Source organism: Diplotaxodon limnothrissa, linkage group LG1, assembly GCF_057381915.1.
Source record: "Diplotaxodon limnothrissa isolate DT_005_m linkage group LG1, D_limnothrissa_male_GT1.1, whole genome shotgun sequence".
Classification (NCBI taxonomy): Eukaryota; Metazoa; Chordata; class Actinopteri; order Cichliformes; family Cichlidae; genus Diplotaxodon; species Diplotaxodon limnothrissa.
In genome coordinates, this window is record NC_140596.1 from 28302345 (window position 1) to 28309433 (window position 7089).

A 7089-nucleotide genomic window follows, 5' to 3' on the forward strand; every position below is an offset into this window, starting at 1 on the left:
TTCAACCAAAAACTACAAGTCTGGGAGGAACAGAATATGTCAGCTTTAAACTAAAATCAGTTTCTGGGGAGGGACTACCAGGAACTGAAAGTAATCATGAACGTCCCAAACCGGATCCTCAGAGCAAAGCATCTTCTCTCTCTCGTGCAGCACGACCCCAGATTAGGTTACCCAAGGGACTTGTAGGACAGAAATGTACAGCAAATGTTACCGTGTCGGGAGTCAATTGCAGTTGTCTCCTTGACACTGGGTCTCAAGTGACCACAGTGTCCGCTTCATTTTACAACACCAATCTTTCAGAACATCCCATTCAGCCTATCAGTGGCCTGGATGTTGAGGCTGCTAGTGGCCAAAATGTTCCTTACTTGGGATACATACCCATCAGCCTTAAGTTTCCAAAAAGCTTTATTGAAACTGAGCCTGAGGTTTCTAGCCTTGCTTTAGTAGTACCTGACTTACGCTCTAACTGTGACTTGCCTGTGCTGATTGGGACAAATGCACTTGATGTTCTGTACGACGAATATTGTCAAGGTAAAGATCCCAATGATTTGTCGTCGGTCTATGGCTACAGGCAGATCCTCCGTACACTCAAGGTCAGGAGAGAGATAAACCTAGCCGGAAACGATGGCTTTGTAACTCTTAAGGGCAAGGTGCAACACGTAGTACCAGCTCAAGGGAGGGTCCTCCTTGAAGGCTGTGTCAGATCCAGCAGTGCTGGTGAATGTGCCATTGTTGAACAGCCAACGACATCCACCTTACCAGGGGGAATTTTTGTGGAGTGCTGTCTTGTCACTTTGCCCAAGAAGCATCCTCATAGGTTACCTATATGGGTGAGAAATGAAACTGAGCATGACGTAACACTGCCTTCTAGATGTGTCATTGCAGAGCTCCATAGTCCTGCAAAGATATATGACGAATCACCCATTTCAACCAAAAATGATGACACTGTGAAATGTTGTAATGTTACTGCACAGCCAGTTGATGAACCTGCTCACCCAGATTTGACATTTGACTTTGGCAATTCTCCCCTCCCGCAGGAGTGGAAAGAGAGGGTTACCCAGCGTCTAAGTGCCTATGCTGATGTTTTTGCCCAGCATGATTTGGATCTTGGACATGTATCTAAAGTGAAACATCACATAAACTTAAAGGAAGAAGCACCCTTTAAGCAAAAGTCCAGGCCAATCCACCCAAATGATTATGAAGCTGTGAGGAAGCACTTGCAAGCACTCCTTGATGCAGGAGTAATCCGTGAATCAGAGTCCCCTTATGCTTCACCGATTGTGGTGGTTAAAAAGAAGAATGGAGAGGTCCGTCTTTGTATTGATTATCGTAAGCTCAATGCGTTAACAATACGAGATGCGTACGCACTTCCAAACCTTGAAGAGGCTTTCTCAGCCCTTGCTGGATCCAAATGGTTTTCAGTAATGGATCTCAAGTCTGGTTATTACCAGATTGAGATGGAGGAATGTGATAAGCCCAAGACAGCTTTTGTGTGCCCCTTGGGATTTTACGAGTTTAACCGTATGCCCCAGGGGATCACCAACGCTCCCAGCACCTTCCAGCGCTTAATGGAACGGTGTATGGGCAGCCTCAATCTGAAAGAAGTTCTGGTGTTCATAGATGACATCATCGTGTTCTCCAGCACTTTGGAGGAACATGAAACCAGGCTTCTACGTGTCCTTCAGCAACTGAGAGAATATGGGTTGAAACTTTCTCCCAAAAAGTGCTCCTTCTTCCAAAGTTCTGTGCGATACCTAGGACACATCGTGTCTACCAAAGGTGTAGAGACCGATCCTGAGAAGGTCAGAGCTCTCAAAACCTGGCCAAGACCCCAGACGCTCAGTGACCTCAAGTCTTTCCTAGGCTTTGCAGGGTACTATCGACGGTTTGTGAAGGACTATTCAAAAATTGTCAAACCCCTGAATGATCTTACTAAAGGCTACCCACCATACAGGAAGGGCAGAAAGGTGACACCCGGTCCTAGCGGATACTTGAACCCTAAAGAGCCTCTTTCCAGCCGTTGGACACCTGCTTGTCAGGAAGCTTTTGGGGTAATCATAGAGAGACTGACATCAGCTCCGGTGCTTGGATATGCCAACCCAAAATTACCATACGTCCTCCATACTGATGCGAGCACCTCTGGGTTAGGGGCAGCCTTGTATCAAGAACAGGATGGTGAAGTGAGGGTTATTGCCTACGCAAGTAGAGGACTTTCACCCAGTGAAAAGCGGTATCCAGCTCATAAACTGGAATTTCTTGCATTAAAGTGGTCCATTGTAGAGAAGTTCCAAGATTATCTCTACGGGAACACATTCACGGTTTTAACGGACAACAACCCATTGACCTATGTTTTGAAGTCAGCCAAGCTCGATGCTGCCAGCTACCGCTGGTTGGCCGCTCTCTCCACCTTCGACTTTAATATTAAGTATCGTGCTGGTAAGAGCAATCAAGATGCAGATGGCCTCTCTAGGCGGCCACATGATACTGTGGATGATGACTATGCTTCTCTTGAAGAAAAAGAGCGAATGAAACAATTCGCTTCCCATCATCTCTCTTCATCTCCCAACAGACAAGATGTGACAGCTGACACATTCAGTGTCTTGTGCCACCGTCATCTCTTAGGTGAATCTGACAATAGCCTACCTTCTATCACTTTGGTAGAGTCCCTTGCTCTACATACCGATGCGGTGCCAGACGTCTACGCAGATGATGGAACATTAGGTTGTTCTGTCATACCTACCTATAGTGAGGTAGAACTCCAACAGCATCAGAGGTCTGACCCAATTATTGGGTATGTGGTCAACATGTTAGAAAATGGAGGTGAAGCAAATTCCAATCCGAACTCTGCATCCTTAGAGCTTAAACTAATGCTCAAAGAGTGGGAACGTTTGGAACTGAAAAATGGTCTCCTCTACAGAACCCGCAAATCAGGTGAAAATGTCACCTTTCAGCTTGTCGTCCCTGAGTCTTTAAGGTCCACCATTCTCACTTGCCTTCATGACGACATGGGGCATATGGGTTTGGAAAGAACCCTCGACTTGGTTAGGTCAAGATTTTATTGGCCTAAAATGGCAACTGATGTAGAGAGAAAGATTAAGTCTTGTGGACGTTGTGTTAGAAGAAAGACCCTTCCTGAAAGAGCAGCACCTCTTGTGAGTATCCAAACAACCCGTCCCATGGAACTCGTATGCATGGACTATTTATCCTTGGAGCCTGACAGTCACAACACCAAAGACATTCTGGTCATAACTGATCATTTCACCAAATACGCTGTTGCTATGCCAACAAAAGACCAAAAGGCTACAACAGTTGCGAAGTGTCTTTGGGAGCAGTTTCTGGTGCATTATGGTTTTCCTGAGCGCCTGCTTAGTGATCAGGGCAGGGATTTTGAGTCCCAACTCATTAAAGAGCTCTGTGCCCTAGCTGGTATCACGAAGGTGCGCACCAGTCCTTATCATCCACGGGGAAACCCAGTTGAACGGTTCAACCGAACTCTTCTTGGCATGTTAGGAACTCTACGAGACAAAGAGAAAACTCATTGGCGCGATTATGTGAAACCACTAACTCACGCCTATAATTGCACCAAGAACGAGACCACTGGGTTTAGCCCATACGAGTTAATGTTTGGTCGCCAGCCGAGGCTTCCCGTGGATATTGCATTCTGCCTGCCAGTTAAAGATGGCTCTCCTACATCTCACTCTCAGTATGTGAGAGCTCTGAAGGCTCGCCTTCAAGAGAGCTATCAGATCACTGCCAAAAACTCTCAGAAGGTTGCTGAACGGAATAAACGCCGTTTTGACAAAACTGTCAGGGAGTCAACTTTGGAGAAAGGTGATCAAGTGCTAGTGCGGAACCTGCGACTTCGGAATAAACACAAACTTGCAGATAAGTGGGAGTCAACCATGTACAGAGTGGTGGAAAAGATGGTAGACCTACCTGTGTATGTTGTACAGCCTATGAATGGAGATGGTCCTATTCGAACTCTTCACAGGGATCTCTTACTCCCTTGTGGTGACTTATCTGAAGCTGAGGAAGTTGACCAGGTCAAGCCAAAGAGTTGCAGGCCAAGAACGAGGCGCAGTCAGCCTCTGTTACTGGAGGAGCAATCAGAATCTGAAGATGACTCACCTATCTATCCTAGGCAGTCTTCTGTCATTCCTGGAAAGTTGGTTCAGGTGTTTGAAATCCCGAAGAGACGACAGCAAACAGGAAAAACAGTACCGGAGGGTAGTTGTATACCAGCTACGCCAGCAGACTGTGTAAACCCTCAGCCTCAGGATGACCCTTGCAGAGGCAGCTCCCCTTTGCTGCCTGCAGAGCCTGTAGGGGTACCTCCTGAAGTAGCTGAAGGAGAGGAGCCAGATGTTGTGGCTGAGCAACACCCTACTGAAGACGATGTAACTTTACCAACTATGACTAATCAAAAATCAGCTGTGGCTGAAGACAGCATTGATGTACCGTCCATTGATGTAGAGGCTCCTATAGCTATGGAAACCATTGATCTGAACCCACAAACCCCTGAGGTAGCTCTGGAGCATAAGGAAACTGTTGACAGTGCAGAAAAAAATGACCATGTTCGTAAGTCAGAAAGGACACGTCGACCACCAGGGCGCTTCCATTATCCTGAGTTGGGAAATCCCTTAATTTCCTTTGCGCAGAGCCTCATAGAGAGCTTTAACCAAGCACTTTATACGATAGGTGACTATGAGAGTTCATCTGTAGACCACAGCGTAACGCATGAAGGTGCTCATGCTGGGTCAAAGGGGGAGGGTGTAACCCATGTGAAATACAGGGCTGCAAAATCCCTTTTTGTAATCTAAGGCTATAGCCTGTTATTGTCACAAGGGGGCGCTGTGATGCAGTCTTGTGTTCTGACGACCTTGCGTCTAGTGCGCAGGAAGTATTACCTCTCTCTTCCTGTGAGATCTTCCCTCTGATGGCGGTCAAGTACGTGTCGGAGCGCATGGAAAAAGTATCTTGGTATGCAATACTGCAACCCGGTTAATGAGACCAGATTGTTTTACGTATAAATGCTAATAAGGTACTCTTTTATTAGGCCCCGAACTCTGACCACAAAGGGAATAACGTCTGTCAAGTTATTTGTGTCTGAAAATCCCGGTGAGTCACGTGCTTTCGTTAGCTACCTGTTAAGTTAGATAATGTATTTCACTAGCCGATTCAGCTCAGAAACCTTTGAACAAAAACCAATCGGGAGCTATGAGAATCTGGCGTGTTGTTTCACTTCTCCTGTTGTTCTTTACAGTGTGTTATAAGTGTTGAATGCTTTGAGCTAAACAATGCCGATGCTAGATGCGATGCTAGCTGCTAATAGCTGTTAGCCACCCCACCCCGCTGAAGCCATATTCCGATCGGGGAGGTATTCAAGTAGAAGCAATAGCTCTGTTTATATTAGAATGGTTATGTCTTAATAGATATGAGCATATTTCAAGTTTAATAGTATTTGCACTGAATTAAGTTACATTTGCTTGTAAGCCTTAAGGATGAATGTCGCTTTCATTGCTATGACTGTTTACATTACAGTTTAAGCTGCTGATGTTCTTTGTTGTGATGTAATTTTGATAAAATTGTTGATACTGGTACAAACAAGTTACTGTAACTCTTGTAACTTGGTAAAGCTAAAGGGAATGCCATTTGTGATTAATACATTTGGAAAAGAAGTTAATGAGCTCATGTTAAGAACACAAAATGGGAAAAGAAATTGATTGTTCTGCACTGTTTGTGTAGATTGGTTTTTTTGAACTACTAGAAGGATTCTGGAGAACCACTGACGGCGAGAACAGCCCAAATGAGATCCTGGATGATCGTGAAATGGTGTGGCCAGCCATGCGATCGGATTGTGGGATTTGCCTGAGAAACTGATTCAAGCAACCCTGGATTACAGATAAGCCCTATGCACTACTTTTCCTACCCGGATAATAGGGTTTGCACACTGACAATTCCCCTACAGTACACCTGTTTGGGTTTTCAACGACTTTAAAGGACAATTCAGACTGGACAATTCAAACTTCACAACAGGAACACTTTAATCTGTTTTCATTCATTCCAAAGAGCTCTGATACTGTTCAGTATAAATCTTCCATTTAAATGTCTTTATTTTGTTTTGTTTTACATGTATTCACCTTTAAAAATGCACTATTAGTGTGCAATTTGGGTTATTGTGTTGTATATGTGTATAAATGGTACTGAGGCAATAAAGGTCCCAGTTATTCACTTCCAAGCCAACTCCTTTTGTGAGTCTCCAAAACAAAACCTCCTCCTGAACCTAGAAAGATGTCTAGGGTCTCTATTTGAAGTGAGAGTGTACTGGTCCTGAGTAGAGGCGCTACACATGCACAAATTGGAGTCTATTAGATAGATATGATACAAACCACTGCAGTGCAGTACCTGTAATACCTACAGCATGTTCTAATCGCTCTAATAGGATATTATGGTCAACAGTATCGAATGCTGCACTAAGGTCTAGCAGGACAAGCACAGAGATGAGTCCACTGTCAGAGGCCATAAGAAGATCATTTGTAACCTTCACTAAAGCTGTTTCTGTGCTGTGATGAGCTCTGAAACCTGACTGAAACTCTTCAAATAAACCATTACTCTGCAGATGATCTGTTAGCTGTTTGACATCTACTCTTTCAAGGATTTTTGATATGAAAGGAAGGTTGGAGATTGGCCTATAATTAGCTAAGACTGCTGGGTCTAGAGATGGCTTTTTGAGTAAAGGTTTAACTACAGCTAGCTTGAAGGCCTGTGGTACATAGCCGATCATTAGAGATAGGTTGATCATATTTAAGATTGAAGAATTAATTAATGGCAGGACTTCTTTGAGCAGTTTTGTAGGAATGGGGTCAAAAAGACACGTTGATGGTTTGGAGAAAGTAATTATTGAAGTTAACTCAGAAAGATCAATTAGAGAAAAAGAGTCTAACTTAACATCGATGGTACTAAGAGTAGCTGTGGATAATATTACATCTGTGGGATGATTACTGGTAATTTTTTCTCCATCCATCCATCCATTCGCTTCTGCTTATCCTTTTTCAGGGTCGCGGGGGGCGCTGGAGCCTATCCCAGCTG

General features: G+C 44.4%; 1 long non-coding RNA gene across 1 annotated transcript; it reads left to right on the top strand.

The window, feature by feature from the left end:
- The first annotated feature begins 4923 nt into the window (after positions 1-4923).
- On the top strand, positions 4924-6068 carry LOC146639924 (uncharacterized). Its single transcript, XR_014906269.1, has 3 exons — positions 4924-4980; positions 5057-5118; positions 5746-6068. It is a non-coding gene; the product is annotated as an uncharacterized LOC146639924 (long non-coding RNA).
- The last annotated feature ends 1021 nt before the right edge of the window (positions 6069-7089 follow it).